This window comes from Hirundo rustica, chromosome Z (assembly GCF_015227805.2).
Source record: "Hirundo rustica isolate bHirRus1 chromosome Z, bHirRus1.pri.v3, whole genome shotgun sequence".
In the NCBI taxonomy this organism is placed as follows: Eukaryota; Metazoa; Chordata; class Aves; order Passeriformes; family Hirundinidae; genus Hirundo; species Hirundo rustica.
In genome coordinates this window covers 87,930,578-87,957,653 of record NC_053488.1, presented here as the reverse complement: position 1 = coordinate 87,957,653, position 27,076 = coordinate 87,930,578, and the positions used below count along the sequence as shown (strand labels likewise).

The 27,076-nt window shown below is 39.9% G+C and overlaps 1 protein-coding gene and 1 long non-coding RNA gene across 4 annotated transcripts in view; both read right to left on the bottom strand.

The window, feature by feature from the left end:
* The window catches only part of LOC120765753 (protocadherin-11 X-linked), a 452,351-nt gene that overhangs the window by 253,340 nt on the left and 171,935 nt on the right, over positions 1-27,076 (bottom strand). The gene's annotated exons all lie outside the window — the stretch shown is intronic.
* LOC120765754 (uncharacterized) lies at positions 9,940-26,837 on the bottom strand. Its single transcript, XR_005704502.2, has 3 exons — positions 26,799-26,837; positions 26,528-26,615; positions 9,940-10,627 (listed from the first exon to the last, which is right to left on the bottom strand). It is a non-coding gene; the product is annotated as an uncharacterized LOC120765754 (long non-coding RNA).

The window sequence follows — 27,076 nt, the reverse complement described above, 5'->3', positions numbered from 1 at the left end:
TCTATGGTGCCTTAGGAAACTGCTACGGCAGCATTAAAATTGTCTGACTCCAAGTGTCCCACTCCTGCACTTTACAGCAAAGGAAAACAAAAAAATAAAAAAAAAACTGTATGAAACAATCGTTCAAGCTGAAAACTTATATGGCTTGAAGTGAATTTTAGGAAACCAACAGCAAATGACATTCGGTAAGTTGTATATCAGCTACGTTACATTATCATAATATAGCTAGGATTGTAAATGTTTCATCTGTTTGGGGCAGCTTCTGTCTGCCAGAAGCTACATTTTTAGACAGGAAGTGCACTCTTCACTATTTTTCTGTCCCACATTTTAATCAGGCAATCAGGTATACTGATTTTACTGTCCAGGCAGAATGTCTTTGCACTGAGGCAGAGGAACCCTGTAAGCCTGAGGAGGAGATTATCTCTATTAACAATGCCTCCCTCTTGCCTCTAAGCTGATTTCAGGTAATTGGATTCCTGCAGTCCTCCCCTTCAGCCTCCCGAGATCCCTCAGGTGAAAGGTGAACAGAAGGGTTAATTTTAGTGAGAATAGTATAAGTTTACGTAACAGATGGCTAAAAAAAAAATTATTCTACTCTAGGTTTCCAAGATTCATGTATTTATGTATAAAGAAAGCCACAGGACAGCTGAAATGAAGATGTCCTTAAGGATTGCTGTGGGAAGGTTTTTTGTGTTCAGGAAACAAAGGTCTGCCTTTTGCCAAAGGACAGAAATAAAAATAAATATATCATTTTGTGGAGAGATCACTGAGGAACGCACAAGTCTAGAGCCCTGAAATGTAACTTAGGAGTGACAGGAATCATCAGCTTTCCAGAGTAAACAGCAGCCTGGAGTCACCACTGACAACTTCTACACCGTTTTGCTTTGCTGCACCAACTGCAGCTCCAGCTCTGAACGCACCAAATTGCCCCGTGACATGGCTCTGCGTCCTCCCAGAGATTCCTTGGACTCAAAAGCCACAATTTAACTCAGCAAGTGTAGAAATTGCTTTGCTGCTGCTGCTGAGGACTCCAGGACGGTGTGGATGAATGTAGACGAGAGATCTCTGAAGTTGGGTTTTAGAAGATGAGGTTTATTGTAAGGGATGTGAGGCCTTGCTCTGGCAGCTCGTGGCAAGGCCTAGGAGGTGGGGGAAGGGAGAGGTAGGGAGAGGAAATTCCAAGAGAGGAAAGTCCTCGGGAAAGGGTGCAAGCAAAGAGAGCAAAGAGACCGTCCAGCCCCCCAGGACCCCTTATCAGGGGTCTTCAAGGTGGGCTGGAACAGGACTTGTGCCAATGGGGTTACAGACACCTGATACTTCAGGGGAGGGGTACAGGTGTGTGGTGAACCATACACTGGGGTGAGACAGAACATTCCATTTGACCTCTGGGTGCAGGTGACCTTCAGCTGGCCACAGAACTGTTTTCCCAGACATCCAGTATCTAATACATCTCAAACATCAAAACTTACTTTCAATTCTATCTCACCTACAGGTTTCTCATTCTCAGAATACAGGCAATCATATTCATAGGGTTTTTGGGCTTCATCCTCCCCAACAAGCGAGTCTCTAATGGTGCTGCCAACAGGCAGCTTTTACCTTGCAAGTACCTCTTGAGAGATGCGATAAATCACCCAGCGCACATCCAGCACTAGGACGTGATTTCCAGAGGTGCACCGCACCCACAGCTGTTCCACTGTCCCTGTAGGGAAATCAGCCCTTGGCTTACTTATTTCCCTCTTTTGTTCCAATACATCCCTGGGGAAAGCTGGTGGCAGGAGGCAGAGGATGGAGGATAAAGGCAGGGTGTGGGGTGCGGGGTGTAGCACACCAGGAATGCTCAGAGGTTTAACAAATCCTGACATGAGATTTGCCAGATGGTTCTGTACCGGATTGTAAAACTTTAAACTAATCTTCATTTAAGAGTTTTAAGGGCTGTATCCCTCTTATAAAGCCTCTTGCTCTTTTGCCTGGTTGATTCTGGTAAATTATAGATCAGACTCTAGAAAACTGCTTCCATGAACAGCGGCTCCTTAAATCTCAGCTAAACTGAGCAAGAAGATTACGTGTTATTATGATGTAGCACAGCAGGATTTTTGTACAGCAAACATAATGATGTAGAGAAGGATAAAACTATCATTCTGCACAAGGAGGTCATCCACAGAAGAACAATGCTCTTTCTACGACAGCCAAATTCATCCCTACATGGTGAATCTTCACAGGGAAAATGCTTTTCCTTAATGGTTCTGTAAAGAAACCCAACCATAAGAAAAAAAACCAAATCTGTACTTCAGGATTCAACGATCAAGCATTGCAGCACAAAGGAGATGTCATTAGGGAGAAATTATTCTAAATACTACTAGAAAAAAGTATCTATTTCAAGGGCAATTTTAGGGTAAATGCATCTTGTTGGTTTTATGTGAGGAGAAAGGATTTCCTGTGAATCCCAAGGGATATGTCAGTGTATGTAGCATTAAAAATTAAAATGCTCACTAATCGTACAAGCACACATATATATACTTTAAATTGTAAATCAAAGGCGGTTCACATGGGAGAGCACAGAGAAAAGTCACTGCACTCGTGTAGAGATTCTTTCCACCTGCTCTTTGCATTTGCCATCTTACTCAGTATCTTCCCAACTAAAATTCTAGTAGAGAGAATTGCAGATTTCAGACACCACATGATGAACAAGTTGAAATGGGAACAACAGAGAATAAATCCAGGTGTTCAGTAACCAGCAGTGTCAAAACTGCAAAAATGCAAGAGACTGAGACCACCAAGTCTGTGAGTTGATACAGGAATTTGATAATAAAATTATGGCTTATCCTCTTTTTTTTTTTTTTTTTGAACAGGTGATGCAAATGCTAAAGTCTATTCAGCTGCGAGTCAGCAGCCTATTGAAATTGCTCTAATTTTCTTTTCCTCTACACAATTCTGAATGCAGTGTAAGAATGTCAAATGACTTCCTTCCTCTCACTCTTTTTGTTTGTTTGTTTGTTTTTGTTTTGTTTTTAATTGAAACATTATTTTCTGCACATGAAAGCTTTTGACTCAAAAGCAAACAGGTGTGATTCACAGCCTTGGTCTTTCCAAAATGTCATGTACAGGAATTACACAGATTTATCCTAAAGCTTCCTGTAAGAATAGCAGCATTTTGAAATGCCTAAGAAAAATATCTGTGAGATTATGCTAGTGAAGAATGTTGCACAACTGATTTTATTACATTCAAATTACAATCAGAAACTGTGTTATCCTTGTTTTATCTTGCACATCTTTGCTTATAAACTTAAGCAAGTTTCCCAGATTTCAAATACGATGAAGAAATTTTTAAGTGGTGCACAGTTAAATGTTTTCTGATATAAGAACAGAGGATTTCCCACTAATTCAGATAATCCTAAAGGAGAAAAAAATTACTTCAAATTTCACAAACACTGAGCTTTTTTAGTTCATATGTGTAAAAATCTTAGTGGTAATAGCTGATAAAATATGCTTACGCTGCATGTTCTGGCTTGAAAGTATTTACATATATAAAAATAATGTGACATTAGATGCTAAGGTATTCTTACTTCAAGTGAAAGGGGGGAAAATAACATTATATCAAACAGCTTGTTTTACTTGCCTGAGCTCTGCTTAGCTTTTAAAGAATGAATATAAATGTACACAAATCCGTTTTGTGACTCGGATATAAAGCATCGTGTTAAAAATGTAGTATACAGTAGAAAAACTACGAAATTTTACATTCCTGCATATTTCCTGTGGAATTGTTAAAATTCACATTTCTTGTTATACCCTGTCATAAAAATAGTTTCACTTTCTGTAGGTTACTCAGGAAAAACAATGGAGCCCCTGCCCAGATCCACCTTGTCCAAATGTGGTTTTTTTGTTTCTTTTTTTCAGAGCTTGTCATCTTGTTTCCCTATGGCATGACTAAGTTATACTTTTCAGAAATCCAGGCTCTTATAAAGAACATTTGCAATTTAAATTGCTCTTTCTCTCTGAACATTAAGTCTGGATTGGATAAAGTTGTTAAAAGCTAAGGCTTCCCAGTTTTTTTGCTAATCAAGCAAACCAAAATTACATTATCAGAGTCAGCCAGGAGCAGCGAGGACCTGGTTGCTGGAGAAGGACCTGAATGGGAATCTCACACACCGATTACAGCCAGGGGAGAACGGCTGACCAACCTCTACACTCTAAGCTTTGAAGTGTGGCAGAACTAAGGAAAATGTGCCACCTTAAATTAGATTTTTCCAGAAAGTTGATAAATAGGCTTACTCATAAAGAGCAGCAAGACTAATCTGCAATTCTCCTGACATTAGACAACATGATCTATAGAAGCCTTGTTGGATCATCAGTTCTTTTCATTTGATGTCATCCTATTTATATTCCTTATCCCCAGCTGTGACTATTCGTCTTACAAAGTATGTTTGATTTTTCTAGTATATATCGTAGCTCTGAGTATATGAAGTAAAAAAAAAAAAGTCAGATTGTTCTTCAGGTGTCAGGAGTGTGTCCAGAACAGGCACCCAGACCATAAATAATCCTTCGAGAGATAAAAGAAATAACATTGGGTAATGCTTTCACTGTTCCTTATCATGACTTTGGGCAAATTATTCAGCCTCTGTCCTAACCTGTGGCACAAGAATTCAGACTGGATGCAAAGAATGTGACCTGTAAAAGAGGGAGGAGCAGGGGGAAGCAGATGGGAGCCCGAGGGTCAGGGGAGGAAAGAGTGGCTCCAGCTGCTCCAAGGCACATCCGTGCAAGGAGGATCCATCTCCCACTTAAGCCAAGGATGTCCGTGGGCTGGAGCAAGACTGCCTGGGAAAAATATATGTCTTTTGATATTTTACATGTGGTCAGGAAAGAGCCCCAAATCTCCATATTTTTCTGCTAAAATCCATTAAAATTTGTACTGCACCAGGAAGAAATTGGTGACTGTCTAGCCTGGCTGCTGCTTCTTCCTTTCCCATGGACAGCTGTGCACATCAGCGTCCCATCAAGGAAAACAATAAAAATATTCTCTTTCTCTTGTTCTCAATGGGGAAGTGCCATCACAGGTGCCCACAAAACCCCATCATGTTTCCCTCAATACTCCTGTGTTATGCCAAACCCATCCTCACACTTTGTTAGAAATCCCTTCTGAAGTTACAGGAAAAATTCTACCTTGATGTCACAGGTTTTGCTGTAGTTTGCTGTCAGGAGAATAGTCATTCTATGTCAAAAGAATCATAAATTTATAACCATTGGTGGTTTTTTGTGTTGTTTTGTTTGTTTGTTTGTTTGTTTTGTTTTTCTTTTTTTTTTTTCTTTTTTTTTTTTTTTTCCTCAGCTAAACATTACAAATAATAACATTACAAAATTACTTCTCTGGCTGACCTATATAGTGTGTCTGCTGTGCTGATTTCCGGAAGGAGGGAAGGTAAAATTCATCAAAAGGCTCAGGAAGCTGGGGAAGCTGTGCTGAATAAAGAGATTTTGGAAGTCCTGACAGACCGAGGCCAAGGTCCACCAGTGCCACTCTCCCTGGCTTGGGAATACCTCCATAACTGTGGCATATTTGCGTCCTTGGGGCGTGGAGGGAGGACAGGAGTGCAAATCAGGCAGGCTCAGAAGCATTCTCAGTTCTTTGGAGGGTTTACGTGCCTACCCAGGGGTGTTCAGGGCAGTTCTTACAACAGATGTGTTATCGTTACATTCCTGATATCATTACAAGACTCCTTGGCCCAGATACTGGGTTGGCTCTAGATGTTACACGTCAAATTTAAATGTTAAATATTTAATACAAGAACTACCTCTGTTTCCTCTGTGATCTTGTCCCTGCTCTGGCCAGAGCTTTGCTCAGAGCAGGGTCAGGAGGCGGAGGCAGGGGTCACCTGCTCTGGTGGTGGCCAGCCCTGAGTGCCTCCCACAGCAGGTGGAGCTTTACATCGAACTTACAAAACCCAAGCCCACTTAAAATCACCCTCTTGTGTTTATTCTGCAGAAAAAAATGCATCTCTGTGGATTAAGGAAAACAATGCCAATATTGTCACTGCTGTTTTTTACACAGAGTTCTTATATGTGTTAAAGAAAATGGCAATTTGTTTACTGGGGACAATTGCTTTTGTTCTTCCAGATGAAAAATTCCAGGAAAAATTTGAGCTTTCAGAAACAGTAAATGAGATAAAAATCATTAAGGCATTATTCTGATGAATGCTGAAGTGTTTGAGTATCTTACGTGAGAGATCTGTAATTAAACATTTGGAACATATGAAAGCAAAACCAATGGAATGTGGCCATCACTGGACTTCTGAACTATGTAGGCTGGATTCTTACCTGTCTTAAATGAAGCACGCATTCAGTGCAAAAACATGTGGCAGTGAAATCAGAAACTGCTTTTCTTAACTTAAATACTTTTGTAAAAGTGTGTTACTCTGTCCAGAGGCAACAGACGGGGAATGATTTCATTTATAAAGATTGTTATGCAAGTCTTGTACGATCTTCTCTAATACCTATGATGTATGTAGTCCATAAAAAAAAACAACAACACCACCTTATCTCTGGGTTACTACACTAAATCTCCTGGTGTAAGTTCTTCAGCAATTCTTCTTAAGGAATACGAAAGACTTCCACAATTTACATGACGGTGACCCTTAAACCTTAAAAACCAGATAATGCTCTGTTTTTTATTTTTCCAGTTCCTACATCTCATTAATTACTCACTGAACTGAAAGATCTGAACTTGCATCAAGTGAATTTTCTAGCAACAACAGTGGTTCAGTGGTCAACAAGGAAAAAAAAACAGAAAAAAAAGCCCAAAAAACCACCCCAAAAGAAAAACCAAACCAGAACCCCAAAGCATTAAACCCTACAAAATACCCCAAAATATTCCGGGTCTGTACTCTTTATTTTTATGGATCTTATTTGATCTTTTAAATTTAAGTACAGCTTTGTATTTTGTGTGAATTAAAACAATTAATGAGAGAAATCAAACAAAACCTATTGAAACAACCTAAGGATTTGTCCCACAATCCTTTAAGTATCCTTATCATTTCCATTACAATGTAAATAAAGATAAACCACCTTTATTACAAGGATGTAAAGATGTCATGATACATCTCTACATGTATAAAAGCCTCCACATTCCAAAGTAAAAATAATATTTTTTCCTTTCTTTACTCCTGGAGGCTTATCTCAAAGGGAGCAGTTGGGAAGAAAGGAGAGGCCGTGTAACACGTGTTGACTGAACCAAATGGAATTTTCCAGATGGGGACGAGCGGCACAGTCCCTGACTGTGCGCTCTGGAGCTGAGAGCTGCTCAGTATGAGTGAAGTGGAACTCAAAAACCAGAACATCATGAGCTTTTCACGCCCTCCAAAATCCCTGTGTCCACCTCTGATGCGGCAGTGGCACAAATAACCCTCAGCAAGATCGCCATCGGCCAGCCCAAGGAGCCTGTGCTGACAACAGCCTACAGCTGTCAGCACATTTTGCTTCTTGAGCAAACAAAGAGTTGGAGTAAAAAGGAAAATGAGAAGAAGGAAAATGTCACTGCTGCTAAGTCAGTGGGTGCTTGGAGACACTGCTGATTAATGTGTTAACTGAAGAGCCCAAAAAAGACAAACCTTTTGAATCAGGGAATGAAAAGACATTTGTTCTCCTTTGTAGACAAACACTGATTATACTAGGGAAATTTAACCACTGCAAGTATAAAAATCACAGCTAAAATGATTAATAAAAGTGGTAAATGACAAAGGAAATGACATGAAAGAGTTCCCTCAAAACCACCTGCTAATGGCACACGGAAAAACGAGCACATGTCACGCGACTGATGTGAGACAAAAGATCAGCAGCGGTGGAGGAAGGCTTCTGGAAAGCTGGAGATCAAATAAAAAATGCAAAACTATTTTCTGTGTTAAATATGTATGATAAACATCAACGGCAAGACAACAGGCCTAAACCTACCTTGTCCTGAATCCTGAGAGTGAGGAATTTTACATAAAATTGCATCTCTCTTTCGTGGGAATTCTTAAGGCATAGGTTGCATCAGTGAATTTTTAGTCTCTTTTTAAACAATTTTAGTGAGGCCAAAAGAAGTAAATAGAAAATAAAGAACTTTCATTTAATATTTTGATTCCTAACACTCAATGAACCACACTACAAATTCAATTGTCTCTCTCCTTGCACCCTACTCATCACACAGAATACAGACTCATCTTTCCTAGACAAAATACCAATAATACAGAATTCATATTTCAGCTTCCATTCAGATTATGTCTATAAATATATGGCATTATATAAATATAATAATATCACATTATTTAAAATCAATCAAACAAACAACAACAACAACAAAAAACACAGGTTAAAAAAACTGTGGAAATAATTTTTCTACTTCCCTATTTACACAATTTTCCTACATTTACCTCTTACTTTAAAGAGATTGTCTACTGTAGAGATTTCATTGATATTCACTTTAGGGAGACCAGTTGATTTCAGCAAAAATTAGTGTGGAAGAATCTTATCATAAAAAGCTAAAATAGCTCTAAAGGAAATTTCACCGCTCAAGTAAAGCCTTAGATAGTTATCTCTTCACAAATGTTTAATATGATATCTCAACCAGAAATTAGAGTAGCTTTTAAAAATGGTAACGTTTCCCTCCCAGAAGCACATTGGAATTTGATTTTTTCCTTCCCCTTACTTTCTCAGTCCTTATGATGTTACCTCTAGTTTATAAAACCTCTTTGAGCAATTTTCTGCCCACAATTGGCTTCTTTAATTTACCTCTATCATAAATTCCCAACCACAAGAGTAAATTCCTTGTTGCTTTAGATCTGCATTTAATTCCACATCCCTTCCTTTCCTTTCACAAACGTCCACCTTTATCTACATCATTTTACTTTGGGGCATCCTTTAACTCAGTCCTCCCTAGCCAGAAGTCCTCTCAGACCCTCCCACAAACTTCTGGCTTCAGCAAATTGATTTGCTGTCTCCTCTAACTACCCTCCACAACAAATCAATCCTTTGACTCCTGCAACTTTTGAGAAGCCTCACCTCTTGCCTGCAAGAGGAAAGCTGTAATCACCCTCCATTTGCATTTCTCCGTGGCAATGGGGAAAGATTGATTTAGGATTAAGCATTTGCCATCACAGCTGGGTTCAGACAGAGCCAACTGACCCCTCAGTCCTCCCGGTGTCGCTTCCGTCACTTTCCATCAGAGCTGGAACGTGGTTGGGATGCTGAGACTTTGCTGCCATGCGCAATGTTCCTCAAACCCACCCTCTCACACAGACCAGCGAGCACTTCTCTTAGGAAATGCCTTTCCATCTTTCCATATTTCACTTTGCTACATCTGCCTCACTATTAGAGCACAACAGAGAAAAAAAAAAATTACAAAAACCAAACCACCGAAAAAAACCCACGCAAAGCCAAACCAAAAAAACCCCAAAAAACACAACCACCCCAACTAAAAAACAAAACAAAACAAAACAAAACAAACCCACTCCAAAATAAAAATCAACCAAAAAAACCCCAGTGCCTAGGACTTGATCGCAACTGATTAATGACTAGAATCAATCATGCAAAAATACAGTTTAAAAGCTCTATTTTTTTAAGACAGTAGCTTTTGTACCTCAACTACCCAGACCATAATTAAGGCTAAGCTGCTCAGAGTTCTTGGAGCAAGTCCATAGCTTCATTTGAGGTGGTTTTGTGTTCTGGAAAGATCACCACATCATCAGGTGAGTCAGAAACACAGGAAGACAACAGATACAGATATGGCAAATGCGTCTTTCCTACAGAAATATTAGAATAAATGGTGGTGGTCATCTTAGAGAAAAATGAAAAGCAAGTGATCCATGTAGTGACACCCAGGTGTATTTATAGGTCCAGTAAGTTATGCTTACAAAATTCTAGTTGAAGAAGTGGGGGAATTCAATTAAGTTATTATGTTGTTTTTTCCAGTATTTATCTTCTGCGCTGGTGGTTGGAGTGCTGAGCGCATCAAGGATTTCACAACATGGCATTAACGAGCAACACTATTCAGAGCTATAATAATTAAGACAAAATAGACATGATCTCCAGAGAGCAGAGCAGAACCTTATTTTCCAGCACCTTTAAGCTATTCTAGGCTGTGGGAGTGAGATCTTTATAAGTGATAATCCCACCCTATGGCACTTCCAACACATTTTTCATAAACAGCTCACATTTGCCCGCGCTAGTTCTCGCGTGCTTTACAGTTTTAGCAACACAGCGTTCCTTGTTTGTGCAAGATTTGCATTTGTCCACACACTTTGGATGTGAGCTGGCAAAGCCTGGCTCATCTCCAGGGCCAAGCAGTCCCGAACAGCACAAGGGCTCCTGCTGCCAGGAGAGCTCTGCCAAGATGTGTGTGCTCCAGTGACTCAGTTTCACTGACTCTGAGGTGACTTTCTGGGTGTGGGCACGGCACAGCACTCCCTGGTTCTCCTCACAACCCACGTTCAGAGCACGATGGGCTCGTGGCCACGGCGCCAGAAGAACCTGTGGAATCACTGAACCCTTCTACAGCTGCTATTCCAGTAAGTTGCACGGCGTGGAAAACTGTGTTTCAGCAATAATACAAGCAGTTAAAGGAGGAAACAATCAGGTAGAAGCAGGATACTTCAGCATCCTGCATGTAAAAAAAAATTAAAAATTATATATTTTTTAATATATATATATACACACACACACACACACACATACACACACACACACACACACACACACTCTCTCTCTCTCCCTATAATATATATAAGTATATTATATAGATATTTATAATTCTGCAAGTATTAGGTAGGAGCAGATACTAGAGTATCCTCTGAGTAATATATATACACTATATAGATTAAAAATAAAAACCATATATATTATAAACTTATATATAAAATTCTGCAAGTATTATATATTTATATACACACTATATATAAAAATACACTTCAGTATCCTGCAAGTAATGTATATATATTATATATAAATATATAAAAAACATATATAATATATGTAATTATACAAGTATTTTATTTATATAAACACTATATATAAATATATACCTAGTATCCTGCAAGTAATATATATGCTATATATATTAAAAATCCGTATATTATATATATAATTCTGCAAGTATTATATATATACACACACTGTATATATATAAACCCCATGTATATCATACACATATATTATTCTGTGAGTATTTTATTTATATATACACTATACATAAAAATATACTCGAGTATCCTGCAAGTATTAGGTAGGATCGGATACCTGAGTATCTGAAAGTACAGTTGTCCTGTACTTGCAGAGCATGTGGTAGAAAACTTTTAACTCCACATGTTAAATAAACAAAATTAGTTTGGCTCTTGGAGAAATCAACTACAAGTTTCCTGAGAGAAGGCTCTGAGCTGCAATAAGTTTTAACATGAAGAGCAAAAAAAAAGAAAAAAAAAAAAAAAACCACACCAAAAAAACACGCACCAAAAAAGTATAAAAGTATTTCAGAGAATTTAAAAGAAAGGCAAAATTAAAAGTGCTGGGGTGCTAAGGTCAGCTCCCTAATGCACAGCACACATCCACTAGAGCAAAAAGCTTTTACGGTTTCCTGAGGCTCAACGTGCTCTTTGCTGCTTTTAGATGTCAACAGGTTCATCCTAACCGTGCCCTCAGCCTTCGTAAATCACCCCCTTCATTATCAGCCAGTGCTGTGTGAATAAACCTGGAGAAGTTAACCAGAAACACCCTGTCCCTGGCACAGCACGCACTCCTGAGCTTTTGAAACGTGAAATCCTGAGATTGGCACAGAGGGCAAGCTTGGCACAGAGATCATCTCGCTGAGACAAAAAAAACCCCAAAAAACCTGTGCCGACCTTGGCCTTGTGAACCCAACATTAAAAGTTACTGACAGGTTCTCCATCAGAGTCATTAACTGCTCCATAACTTGGAGGAAACAGGCACTGCAGAGCTGCAGCAAAAGACTCAACCCTGCAGCATGTCCTGCTGGCTGCCCTCCACAACTGCTCCACAAAGATCCAGGGAAAACCACAATTCAGGGATTTACAATCTACTAACAACCCCACCAATCCCTGCTGCTGGGGATAAATCCAAACTGACTGTGTGTTTTCAGGGATTCTTCCAAAGCTGAAATCCTTCCTCATTTCCTACAATGTAGGACTTTGTGAGAGAACAGGCTTGGCTCTAGGTCATGGTCATTATTCTTGTTTCCAGATGAGGTACCCCAAGCGCACCAAATCCGTGGCTGCATCCATTCCTCTCCCCCCTAACCTTGCTTTCCCAGGCTGGAGGTTTGCTGGCACTCACAGCTCACACACTCGCTCACAGACGTGTGTTCAGGTTTCTCCCAGCTATTCAGTTGAAGTCACCAGCCCATGGAAAGAGTCATGCGTGAGGACAAGTATCCTCTGGAATCTGATTTTTAAACCCTTTTTATCAAGGCTGCATAAAGGGGGCTTTCTTTGTGAGATTCCTACCAATTTAAAACAATGCTATAAAATCCCACACCTGTAAATATCCTTTTTCTCTTTTTTTTTTCTCCCTTCGTTTTTTTCCCCCAGAAACCCCGGGATAACATCCCCTTTTGTATGGAACTTGCTCTGTGGTATTTGGCAGCATGACAACCACATTTTATAGGAGCTGTCACCAGGAGACTTGTTCTGGCCAGAACAAATTTGCTCACCACAAACGGGTATGTGCAGGAATGTCCCACCAGCAGGAAATGGCTTTGTCTATACTCGGTGACAACTGTGGTCACCAAGTAAGAACACTTCCAACTTCACTGAAATTCTTTGAAATTCCCTAGCCTGCTGTTCTGTTTGTGTTGGAATAAACCCAAACCTCTCAGCCCAGATCTGCTTTCCCAAGGAGCTCTCAAAGCTCATCCTTTGTGCCCAATATCTTTTTGAAACACAACCAGAGATGTCTCTGCTGCTGTTTATTTATATTATGTCAGGGGGCACTGGGTGCCAGCATACCATAAAATATTAATAATTTTTAAAAGACTGTGGTTTATTTTTTTCCCCTACAGGTATAGTACAGCCTGCACATCAATTTATGAGTATTTAATCAATCTTTATAGTTTTAGTATTTCAATAAAACCACTAATTATAATTAGCATCTATCCCTCTCTTGTACTCTATAATTTCATATATACGTGCACCAGCTTAGATAATGAAGAGTGCAATATCTCGAAGTTAATAAGAAAAGTAAAGGAATATACTGAAGTGCTTAATTGTACTAAATCAATTTAATTTATTTCAATCATGCAGCTATTGTGAATTCCAACATCTCAAAGCGTACAGCTCCAAAAGTTATTTGGGGTTTTGGGTTTTCGGATTTTGGGGTTTTTTTAAACAAATTAACTTTCTCCAGTCTCTCAAAAATTTTAAATGCCATAGGTACAACATAGTTGCAGAACAGCAAAGATGCTTTATGACTGACATGGCACTAATAATCCTTGTGGGTGTATCTTTATTTTAAGCAAGAATGAAAACTTTGTTTTCTGTTTTCTGCCAAAAACTGCCTGTTGTGGGTTCCTTATTTTAAAAACACATTTGAGTATTTTTCTCACAGCTTTTCTTCCTCTTTTTGAAGCCGAAGAACTTGTTCAGCACTCCAGATGAAGGACAACAAGTAGGCCTTCTATCGAACTCCAGTGATTAAATTACTAAACTAAACCTTCTTGCAGTGAGAGCTGAAGTTCAGATGTTTATTTCATTTCTCTCGCTCTCCTGTCCTTTCAGTTATCTGTTACCAGCCATCTGGATTACCACCATCAATAAAAATTGGTTTGTGCCATTAGGCAGGGGTCAGCATCTCAAAGAGATTCTGCATCTAATTATATAGATTTGCAATTACAGCTGTGTAAAACACTTAACATCCACATGCTAAAGCTATAACTTAGAGCCTGTACTGAAATAATTACAGTGGTGAAGGCCACTGCACACTGTGTTCCCTGGTGATAAGCAGAGAAGGATCCACTCACAATTACTGCCCTGCCACTCGAGGATATGTCCCAGCCCAAATCTGAGAACAGCACTGTCCAACGGGGCATTCAATGCTTGGGAGGTACAGCAGGGCCTCACTCACAACTCCTCACCCCCTCCTTCCCACAAGGAGTCCACCCAGGATCCTCCCCAGGAATTCCAGCACCCTGGAGCTCCTATCACCCTCACTGCTTCCCTGTAGCCCCTGTCAGAGCAGAAGATCCAATGCCAGATTACGCCTGCCTTGTGGACAGCCATCCAGACCACTGGAGAGGAGAATTCACAACACAGCTGGATCATAAAGCAAAAATCTCCCAGGTTTTCAGAGTGAATCGCCAGTGAGAAACTTCCAAAATCCTGCCAGTGAGAACAACACTACACAATTATAAAGCTAATACAAGATTTCTAGTCTGAAGTCTCTCAAGAACACCTGGATACCTTCAGAAAGCACTTCTGGTGCCTGCCAGGATAAACAGCTCAAGTAAATAAATACATTTTAGAAGCTGAAAGATAAAGATCTGGATTTCTCTTTTGTCTAGACAGCTTTGTCTTATGTCCTGTTCCCCCTCCCTTGCTAATGCCTCCAAAATATGACTCCAGAGACTCAGACCTGTGGAAGCCAGATTAGGTTTGGTTTCCTTACAGGTCTGCTTTTATGTGAAACATCATTTTTCTCTTTGCCGTTTTTTGTTTGTTTGTTTTTGTTTTTTGTTTGTTTGTTTGTTTTTTGTAAAGGGGAGGTGGTTGGGGGGGAGTATTGTTTTTTGGTTGGGTTTGGGTTTTTCTACATGTTTTTTAGCCATGAGCTACTTCATCCTTATAGACAAACAGTGCCCGCCTTCATTTTCAACACAAAATGCTTTGTTTGGAAAAATCACAGAAAGCTCAAATTAGGACAATACATAGCCGTGCACATCATAATTTTAAATTAAATAGGCTGTTAAGCAGAATAAGGCAGCAGTCTTTTCACCTCATTTCTCCCAACAGATGCTAATAAGAGAAAGATATGAGCATTTTAAACTTGAGAGGTCAACAGGTTCTCTAAAGGCAAAGTAGAGACATTTCCTATTACTGTTTTAACTCAAGTATCACTGTGGGCAAAGGCACGTGCTACGTTACACACGACGTGTCCATCACATTATGCCTGTTACCACAAGCATTAGCCTCACTCTAAGTTTTGTTATTTCTTGAACAAAAGGAGTAATCTCAAATCCCTCAATGAGTGCTCAGCAGGTTATTTCATTTAGCTTTACTTACATAGACACTATCCTGAACTGGACCCTCATCCAGAGTAAAGATGGCATCTGAAATATTAACTTTCCAGTCCCAAAACAGACAACTTCTATCTACTGGGTTTTGTTTGTTTGTTTGTTTGTTTGGGTTTTTTTAATCTGTCTTGGATTATTGGGGTTTTTTGCTGTCAGGTTTTTTTTGTTTGTTTGTTTGTTTGTTTGTTTTTGTTTTTTTGTTTTTTTTTTTTAATCTGTCTTGGATTATTGGGGTTTTTTGCTGTCAGGTTTTTTTTTTTTTTTTTTTTTTTGATTTTTAAAGATTAAATATGCTTGACAATGTTTTATAGCTCTTTCAAATGCAACTAAGTAATTAATTCTTCAAATCACAAAGACTATAGAGTTATCAATCAATCAAATCATCCTCACTCTACGTAAGCATTATCATCCTCTATGTGTTTTTATCTTTGGTTTTTGGAAAAAAAAAAAATCAAAACATTAAGTGAATTTTTCAAAGCGGTAGGATGAGAAATTCATACAAACAGACTTAACACCTCCTAACACCAAAACATTTAATCTAGCAAACCAGTAATGTCCTGGATGAAAGATACCCTAACCCTCCTGAACAGTATCAATGTGCAAGTTTTATTTCAGACATCAATATTCCAACAATTGTCAATTTAACCCCCTAAAATACACCCAGCCAAATCTTGCAATTAAGCAGAAAGGCACAACACTGCTGTTCTTGTCCAGGAATTACTTTAGTCAGCCAGGAATTTCCAGAACAGATGCTTCAGAATTTGTGTCTTTGATTAAATTCCTGAGGAGACATATCTGAAAACACTTGCAGTAATAAGGAAAAATCAGACTGTATAAAGTTACAGTCACAACTGTTACATGAATTTTTTATGCCAGTTCTAGATACAACACAGACTACAGCAAATGGTAAATGCTTATGCTATAGCTCCAGTTCTGTCTCTGTAATTTGTGCCACAGATCTTGCAAATTGCTCATTCAATAGCAAACACACATGTTTAACAATAGCTACTGTACTCATTTGGCACAGAGAGTTATCCAGCCCGTTAAAGATTACCCAGTTTCACCAAAGTACTAAGAAGGTAGACAAAAGCTTCCTCCACTCAAAGTACAAAACATGAACTGCAGCAGAAAGAAAGAAGAGGCAAATGCGATGGAGCCAAGGAAACGTCAGGAGTTACTCATCTTGGAAGTATCAATCCAATCAGAAAAAAAGTAGTTAAAACATCTTCAGAAAGAAATTCACTCTAAATTAAAAATTTACAAAGTCTCTGATATATTTATGAAGAGATACTTAAACTTAGAAGAATAATTTCCACTCTGTTGAAGACCTCTTGCATACCCAGTTTCATAATGGTCAACTTCTATTTTGAAGATGTTTTTGAGCAGTAAGTTACCGAAGCTTCCAAGACTTTCACAGTTTGTTTTTATATTTGATTTTTCAACCAGAAACCCTCCCAAATGTCCAAATCTCAGAATAATTTGTCATGACAGCACCAAAAACAAACAAAAAAAAGTATTACAGGTGTCTACAGCCAGACACCTTTTACTAAGAATCAAGAAGTGCAAGAGCAATACTTGGTTAATGCCCATACTGCTGCAGTTATTTTAGAACTGCTTTCCCTCTAATGGAGCAGGTGACCCCTTTGTCTCCATGACTCTCTACAACCTGCACGTACTTTCCACGAGGCACAGCTCCGAGGCTCCAATTGAGCTTGAAAGTTAATGTTCCTGTAAATCACCAACTGCCAAAGCCAGCTACACCACCTACCTTGGGACCCCTTTCTGGAAATTAGCACGGAGGGATTTACCAATCTTTATTACTTTATAGGATTTTCCTAGTAATTTTTTTTTCCTTTTTTTTTTCTTTTTTTTTTTTTTTTCTTTTAATAGCTCTTGCTTAAAGTGCCTTAAAACAAACAAACAAACAAACAAACAACAAAAAAACCCCCACAGAGCTTTAACGTTCTGCTGTGGTAGTAACTGTCTGGAATTCAATAAACATGAGAGGAGGCAACCACTGCTCTGACCCAACCCAGCTAAAGACAGACAGTGTTCAAAACCCACAGTGAAAGACCAGGTCATTTTTGTCTCATGTTGCTGAGTTTCACTGAGTGGAGTATTTGGAATTAACTGGACTGGAAGAGACAAAGTTTAACCCACAGCATGAACACAGAGAAGGCTCAAATCCCAGGAGAGCCTGGAGTCTGTGCAGTGGTGTGCAGCTGGAGCACAGGGAAATGGTTGCTGACCAACACGAGTGGCGTTGCCCTGTACCTTCCAGAGCTGCACCATGGATTCACTTTGGTCCCAGCTCATCAAAACCACTCTTCACCGAAGCACAGGTGTCCCCTTGAATCCTTAATCTTATTTTACCTCAGAGCAAACCCAGCTTGATCCTCCCAAACGATTTCACAAAATGTAAGGGAGCACAGGAACTGGAGAACATTTGATCTGAACTAAAATGCAGGTGACCCCTTCAGCATCCTACTGGAAAATTCAGAATCACTTTCCAAGTATTCTGTAAGGCTACCCAAAACTGTCAAGAAATAGCTTGCTTTATCCTGTCCAATATCTTCTAAGTGTTTTTGCAGTTTAAGATCCGTTAAAATAATTTGGTTGTTGTTTTGTAATTAGTGGTTTTAGTTAAGCAATCCCAGAGAGAGAACAAGGAGACAAAGTAGTCTCAGGTTGGGTGCATTTGATAAACAGCATGCTGACAGGATGCTGTGTAAGAAGAGACAGTCCAGGACACCACAGGGGTTCTAAATACTTGCAGATAGTTAAGAGAAAAGAAAAATCTGCTTCACATCAATTTCAGTGGAAAAATAAATTTTCACTAAAATAAGGTCCTTGAATTATCCACTCTGCTGTCTTGTTAAAATTAGTGGAGGACCCCTGCGGCACTACAAAGCTATAACACCCCCCCCAGCAATGATTATTGGCATTGTCACTTCATCCTCAGGCTTATTATGGGTCGTATTTCTACCCAGACTGCAAGATTATTGCAATGTTTTAGGCTGGCAAGGATTAGTAAAAACAACACATAAATAATACAGCTTGCAGCTGATATCAGGCTGTTTGAGGGCAGGAAAGGTAGGTTTGTTAAGTGGCAGGGAACTGATTACTTCAGTGTTCATAATAATAAGACCTGCCAAGAGAATAAGGAATAGAGCCATCAGTTTACTACCAGTGGTGGCATTGCTCATTGTCATCCAGCAAACGAATTGCTTCTCTTGTCAGGTATGAATTCCTTGCAGCAGTGATGCTAAAGGCAATGAGGCCTGGCCAAGAAGATACTCTGATCCTTAAAGACTTCTGCTTTTTTTGCTAAAGTTTGCTAAAGTTCCTTTTTTGTTTTTTTTTTTAATCATTTATTGGGTTCTGCCTTTTCAGAGCAAGGGATAGAAATGAGACAAAAAGTGTCACCCAGCAATTTCCCAGCCTGTATGTAATAACCTCAAGCAAGCATCCATTTTTTCTTTAAGCATTTAATCATCCCTGAAAGACTTACTCATCAAGCTGAATTACTTTAAGCATCTTCATATAAACCACAAAAAATAGGACTTAATTTTTTCCAGAAATGCAGCTTCTGTTGCCATGAGTGGAAATGTCAGCAAACAAACACCTCCTACCACTCTACTCCTCTAACTGTTTGCATTGCCTGCTTTATGAAAAAAAATTCTTGCTGAGCAATATTAGCCCAAAATAAAGTAATTATTAATTAACACATCCACTCTTTAATCCTTAACTCTAGCAGCCCACCACTTCTGGGGAAAAGTGCTTCTATCGTCATGATTTTTTTTGCTCTCCTCTTTGTAGCACAAACTGACACGTTTTCTGATCTCAGTCTGGAATGATCAATCTCAGTAAAATCATTCATATTGATCAGGATTTACTATTTTGCATTATCAGGGTGTACATCAAATTACCAGTCTGCAAAGGAGACTTAGACCAGGCCAAAGAGTTTTGACCTAAAAAACACAAAGCACTCATATCAAACAGCGTTGCTAATACAAATTTGTGACTTTTTTAAAAAAATAATATAATTCATGTTTTGTTTCCCTATTAAAAGGGATTTAGCTTTCAAACACATTTTTCAGTGTCTCTCTGTGGCAGTCTACACATTCAGGTACTTATGAGAATTAAATTTAGGTTATTTAGGAAACATGCTCATTTATTTCCTGTGAAATACTCCCTGCAGAATTTTATCATAAGAACTTCATCCAGCAGCCACCGGTGAGTATTTTCAAAATAAACTTTCTCTGGCTTGGTGCTGATAAGGTGGATCCCGAACAAGGCCAACACGATAGCGCACACGGGCTCCCTAAGGGATGTCACTGCTGTTTGGGAAAAACACCCTCAGTTTTTGATATATCACCCACAAACTCCACCAGAATATTACTGAAATTACCAGGACCTTCCCAACAAATAATACCAGCACAAGGCAGTTCAGCTGAGCTGTGTCTCAACAGCATGAAAATGCTTGACTTAGCTCAAAATCTCCTAAATCAATGACTGAACTCCGCAGCTATCACTGAGGACTTTTGTTTCCAAACATTCAGGATGGGTTTTTAACATCCTCACCGTTACTTTACACGCCACAGCACTTTCTTACTGAGCTCGCTTCACATTTGAAGCCATTTCCAAACACAACTTGATCAGCTTGGCTTCAAACCAAGGAGAAAACAGAATTTGTCAGCGGACACAACAGGCCCTAATTTAGATACACAGTTAAATTAACGAGGAAGAGGTTTATTCCACTTTCTTGTTCCTACATTTGGATGGCACGATGGCTCTGAAGAACCCGAGATGCTTTCAGTAGGAGGGTGTTTAGAAACCTCTTGCCTTTGAGAAAAATATTTTTCACACACCAAGAGAGACAGCTCCTCTCCATTTTCACACACGTTTTCGGACTATGATTTAATAGCAGTGTTACGAAAACAAGTAAGTTTTGTTGTTGTTTAATATTGTCAATCAAGCTTTTATCCGGTGCCCCCATCAGATGTGTAGTTTGAAACCAAACCAAGCCTTTTATTTGTCAGTTGTTCACCAGCAAGGCAACCAAAGACACCAGTTCAGGGGTATTTGGTATTTTAAGACAGGAGGTGGGAAAAAAAAGCAAACAAAAAAGTGACAGAAGTTGGTTGTGATGAAATTACAGAAGCTGCCATGACTGAACTGGTTTGTAAAAGGAACACTGATTAACTTCCTAAATAGATACTGACTGTGATCAAACAAAGGGCTGAAAACAGTTTCTCAGAAAATGTAATAGGTGTTACAAAACCCCTTCTTAAACAGTGGAGCTGAATTAAAGTGTTCTTAATCATTTACAAGAGCCAAACATATTATTTATTCTGGTCAATAAAGTATTTGTTACTGATATTAAAGCTCCCAGAAATAAGAGTGAGGAGGACACACAAATAGAAGCCAGAAAGGAATTTGAAAGCCCAGCAAAAAAAAGCAGGTGTGATATGAAAAAGGCACCACTTCGGGCAGAGTCCCTCAGCTCTGAAAGCTCTAAACTCTTCAGTTCCCACACCTGATTGTGGACTTTGAGGTGGGAGTTACTGATCTCAAATCCAGTCCATCCTGCAGTTCCAAGCCTGCTGCAGGGGCTGTCAGGGCTGAGTCCCCAAGCACACCCAGCCCAGGGGTCCCTGGGTGTCCCAGGAGCTCCTGGATCTGCTCTCCAGACAGTTCCCAACAGCAACCAAAGTATCATCCCACAGTGCTGTCAAGGGTGCAGCTCATTCTCAGCGCACATATACCTACCATGGACACAAACAAATGAAAACTGCTCAAGAACAACAACAAAAAACCCAAAACCAACCAACCCCAACAAAAACAAACAAACAAACAAACAAACAAATCACTGCAAAACAAACCCAGCAAGGACAACAGCAGGCTTGAATTAGAAACTATTTCAGCAATACCAGAAAAATTATCAAAATGCCTAAAGTATTCTGGTCCTCTACTTAAGCAGTGCATGTTTAGATGGATAAATAATTGCAAGACTGAAGAGAACTGTGATGGTTTTATTCTCAGGCAAAAAAACCAATCTGAAACAAAACATTTCATGGGGGAAAATAGAAAAAAAAAATTTAAAAATCAACAAAAATAAAACCAAAACAGAAATTGCAGTTTTAGGTTTTTCTACGTTGACTGAGACATTTTGAGCATTCAAAGCATTCATGAAGTGTTCATGAAGCGTAACAGAAGCTACATAAGCAAACATAAATCTGCTATATCGTGTAACAACCTTAGCAGGAAAAAAAAAAAATAAAAAAAATCAGCTGTTCTGCTTGAAACCCTTCAGGTGCAATACCTGAAAAAAACCCAAAGAGCAGTACAAACAACAGTAATAGGTTTAGTTCCTTGTAGTCCTGCTAAAATGGTGAAGACATATCACTGGGCTCTTAGTAAGTATTGAAGAAGAAAATCTCTCCCTGTTTAACTTGGTAAAAAATGTTTTTTGGTGGGATTTTATTTGTCACTTTTCCATCATCACAGGGCTCAGGTCAGTGAACACACCCCTCAAAAACCTGCACAGAGACCTCACTGGTGGCTCTTGGACATTCCTGACTTCTCCTGTTTGCAAACACCTTGCAAATAGATTCACTGATCCACCTTGAAAAGGAATGTGCTTGCTGAAGGTTTCAGAAATCAATTTTTACAACAGTTAAGTCTGAAGGGGAAAAAAAACCCACAACAACAAAAACCCTCCCAAATCTCACCAAGAGAAGAACAAATTTGTTCTCACCAGGAATATTAGGAATTTTAAAACTACGGAAGTTGGAAAAGCAAAGAGGAGCAAAGTACAATATAACATTTAACAGACAGATTTTACACTGACCTCAAGCGCTGTGGTGCTAAACCAAACCACCTCACTCCCACCTTCCACAGAGGTGGAAAGTTCTTCTGATTTGGGATTTCACTTTACTCAGGTTTACAAATTTGGTGCTCCCTTTCTGGCTTAAACAGCCTCCCTCCTACCCACAAAACCAGCGCACTGACAGGTATTGAAACACGAGCTCTGCAGAGCTCTTTCACTCCCCTGAGAACCCTCCAAAATGCAGGAACTCACGACACCCAAGGTTCCCTGAACTGCCCACCTCTGGTGCCCTGTCACACTGGGGGACAGGGTTCCCCACCTGGAGACTGACAAATGAAGCACTGAGAGAAGCTTGCCCCATCCTCTGAGATTATTAAATTAGCAATGTAGTAAACGTCCTTAGCACTCAACTCCAGTGGAGAATTCTTCCGATGAAATGAAGTAGGAGAACACAACGACCCCCTAAAAAGGGGATTTAAGGGACATTTGCAACCTGCCTTGGATCGTTTGTGTTTCTGACCCAGAAATTAAGTTTTCAAAAGAACATATACGATGAGTGAGGGCTATTTGGTGCTGGGAGCCTGAGGCCAGGGAAACACTTTCACCATGCAGCACGGAGAACAGGAACAGGCACAATGAAACTGAGGCTTTGCTTATTTATGGTGGGTGCAAAAGCACAAAAAACATAGGGAAAACAAACCAACAAAAAACACATCACAAGATAAAGACATGATTTGGCATTCTCCCAAAAAATTGTGCAGGGAAACACATCAGGAAACCCAGAGTACCCTGGAAAACTCAACTGGCTACACCTTGAGGAAGAGTACCCCAAGGTATCCCATGCCAGATGCCCTCCCAGTGGTTCCCAGAATACCACTGGATGTGGAGGTCTGGAAGGCACTAAAACAGGGGCAATTTTCAGGTGTAGGCAATATTCGACTGCTTTTATGTGAGCTCCTGTCACATTCCCAGCAGTGTCCTTATGGCAGCTTGGGGATGGGGATCTCATCTGGGGACAGAGCACAGGACAGGACGCGGAGCCCAACCCTGTTGGGGCTGTGTGCCTGCTGAAGGAGGAGGTGGCATCTTGTATTAAACAGGAGTGACTGTAGCAAGGGCAAAAACAAAAATGCATTTGCTCAAGAAAGTAGGATTTGTCATAACAAAGGGATTTTTCAAGCCGTTAAAGCCAGGAACCTCCCAACCTTCCAGTCAGCTACAGACAGGGGACATTCTGTTTCTGAACTATGCAAATGGCAATACGAAACCCAATAATTTTTTATCATCCTTTTCCATATGCATAAACCACACATTCCCATTCTAAAATGACATTACACTGTGGCCTTCTAACTCTGAGTGACTGTTGCTAGCTAAGTTTCATCACTTAATATGTAGCACCTGCATTTGGCATAATAAAATTAAGTATTCCCTTGGAAATCAGATGGCTGGAATGTTTCTGTTTCGTTTTCAGACAAGGAGAAGACTTACCTCCACATTAGTACCTTTGATGTTGACTTTTCATCAGTAATAGAGAACCTGGTTTAAAAATTAAAAACCCAAACATCAAAATGCATTAAAAAGCTGTTAGAACTGTGCAGTGAAGTAACAGAACAAAGCCACCAGATTCGAAAGCTGCTTCTGCTCTTTAGGATCTGATTAAAATAAGAAAAAAAAACAACCCAACTTGTTTGGGAAGGAAAGCAGAGTAATCTCCATGAACTTTCTGCCAGTGTAGCTAAAGCTGGTTATTATCAAAGAAACAAATGCCTGGGTTCAGACACAAGCTTAGCTCCTTTAGCTATAATTAAAGCTTCCTTCAGAAGACTATCCTATGCTAGGTGCCAATTAAAGGGAAAACTCCCTTGTTTGGAGTTATCCCAAGATTTCCAAGCCTTGGGTGGGCTGCCTGGTACTGCCCTGCAGGACAGGGAAGGGAGAAGGGCTGTTGTGGAATGCCTGGAGAAATAGCAAGGGCTCTGTCAAACCAAACCTCAGAAAGCTTGCCCTGAAATGGGATATTTTCAGCAACTCATTCCAAACTCGAGCACCTACCCTGGAAAAGGATTTGCTTTAAGTAAATTGAGGGATGCCCATAGGTACTTTTTCAGCTCTCCTTAGGCCAACACCTCCAACCAATCATTCTGAATGCTGTTAAGCAGAGTGTGCATGTATGGGAAACAAATCCTTTACTTCACCTTCTTTTCCTCTGCCAAAATACACAAATGCCAGCTGTGATCATGACATGAGTGGTACATTTAAAACAGTCACATTGCCAGGAGAGATGGGAGCAGCAACAAAGAAAAAGGAACTGGCAGGAGAGACCAGAGAGATTTGAGCCACCTCTTGAGCAGGCTTAGCACCAAGGTAAATTTAGACATGCAGAGGAATCAGCATTTGTGTTAAAATAGTTGGGTTTAGACAAACTCCCTTCCTGCTTCATCCTACTGGCAACTGATTCCTGAAAGAAAACAACTGAAAAAAGCAAACCCACAGTGCTTAAGAAAGTGAACCACACAATAAAGCAGCCGCAAATCCAGTGGGGAAAATGCAGAGTGACACTTGAGATAGGAGAGATGCACGGAAAATGCTCAGAAAGAATGGGGGCAAAAAACCCCAAAGGCTTTGCTAACCCAGTGAGCATTTCAAACACGGCTGCAGAGTGCCCTGTTTAAGGTACTGAGAACATTTAACAAGCTCATTCCAAGCTCCCTGCATTGAAGAAATGAATGGCAGCAAAAACACAGCAGCTCCAGCAGGACAAAGTGGGAGAGCAGCAAAATAGGTGATGTTTGTCCTCCTGCAAGGCATCAGCAGAGCCTGCAGACATTTAGGGTCTCACTGATCTACAGACACACAGGCGTTTTTTCTGAAACCAGGCTTTTCTTCCCCTTCCCACCCAAACAGGGTTATTGCCCTCTTGGTAACAGGGTCATTAATCTGCAAATGCTTTCCTGCAGTCACCAGGGATGCTCCTCTCCCTGCCAGGCTGGAGGGGACACAGGCAGGAAGGGGATGAAAAGGAGAATTTGCAACAGCTGAATTCTCTTTGCTTTCCTCTGCCCTGGCAGCTCCAGGTGCCGCTCCCTCTCCTGTGAGGACCCCCCTCCTGCACCACACATCCCTGGTGCTCCTGGATTGCTTTTCACCCTCGACAGTTTTACACCAACAAAGTGATTTTATGATCCCAGCGCAGTTATGAATCACTTCACACGTTTCTGGGGTGAAACACAAACTGTTTAACGTTTGAGTAGAGCACAAGTTACATAATTGTTCACAAAATGGAATCAAGGAGGCTGTATCTAATTAAAAGTACATGGGGAATCAACTGTAAGCAGAAGGAGTTGTAATTATCTTTTTTCAATGCAAATGTACCCAGTAATGAGAACAGAAAAAGAAAAGTATCCCTCCTTTCCCTTCAGGGACACACAGGTGAAGATGGAAACATTTCTGATGATACTACACATGTAAAAGAAAAAAAAAAAAAACAAACAAAAAAAAAAAACCAAAAAACAAACAAACAAACAAACAAAAACCACACAGAAACCCCCCCCATCCCAAACAAACAAACCTAAAAACCAAACCACCAACCTGTCAAAATTCATACTATAGAAGTCTCAGGTGTCTGACTTTTACATGGGAAAACTCAATCCAAATTTTAACTTCAGCAAATTAGTGTATTAAATGCACATATGCAGGTACACCGAGCTAAGAAGCAGCTGCAAAATGCCAAACTAAGAAATAATCACAAAACACGCCAATAAAAAAAAATTGCTTAAAACACATTATTTAATATATTATTTGCTTCATGTCCTTGAAAAAGCATGCATGTGGTTAAAGGCAGAAACTCAGCCTTAAATTATATTCTGAGTTTTGTTATTTTGTAGTACAGAAGTGCAACTTATAAGGGGTTTTTTTTTGTGGGTTTTTTTCACGTTAGTTAGATATATTTGCATAGAATTTAATCAATTTTCAGTGAAGAAGCGCTGTTGTATTGCAGCCTATCAGCCCCAAAGATGCAGAGGGATGTTTAGCAAGGGCCCAGCCTTCCTGACTCTGTACTTGACCTGTTTTCTTCTCATGGACCTGGCAGGACCTTTGGGAGCTCTCCTGAGACCAACTTGGCCCCTGCAGCATCAGTGAAGAACTGGCTTGGAGATTTCAGCTCCTTGCTCAAACAACATGGAAGGATAAACACAAGATCTAAATATGAGGTCTAAAAATCCCCAACAACAACAAAACAAATATAGCTGTAGATAAATCAGCCTCAGGAGAATCTGCTGAGTGATTCCAGAAGCTTAATATGAGCATAGAAAAATCCCCACCACGTTTAAACACACATTTCCAGAGAAATCCTGCCTGGTGCAAATCTGCGTTCCTTTACTCACTCTTTATCTGAAATATCACAACTCAAATCTATCAAGCCACAGCCTTACCTTATCAATGTTTAATTTGTGTTTGATTTGAGTGGTTTTTATATACATGTCAACTCCTGCAACACGACTGAAGCACACAGAGACAAATCTAGGAGGGAATGAAGGAAGGGTTATCCAAAAGTTCAAATCACACTGCCTTGCCAGCCCACAAAGACTGGGGGAGGAGGAGGAAGTTAAAAACTAAGCAAATAAATGTACTTGTGCTCACAAAAAATCTATTTATATTATCTATAATCCATTTAATTAGAAAGCAAATCCCTCTCCCATATACCTCCAACTCCAGCGCAAGCACAACTTTACTTGATAAGGGATTAAGCCAGAAGGAGGGATAAGAAACAGCGATATCTCCAACACGACAAATCATGTTCTTACCAGTCCTCAAAGTGCCTGTAAGTGAGCCCTAAGGGTGATTTGGTTTTCCTGCATCTCCACTGAAGCTTTTCTTGCATTGTCCACAGCTGTGGTGAACCTCAAATGAACTTCATGGGACATGCTTCAGTCACAGCTGGCCTGGGATGTGGTTTTTAAGATGATGAAATAAATATTTAT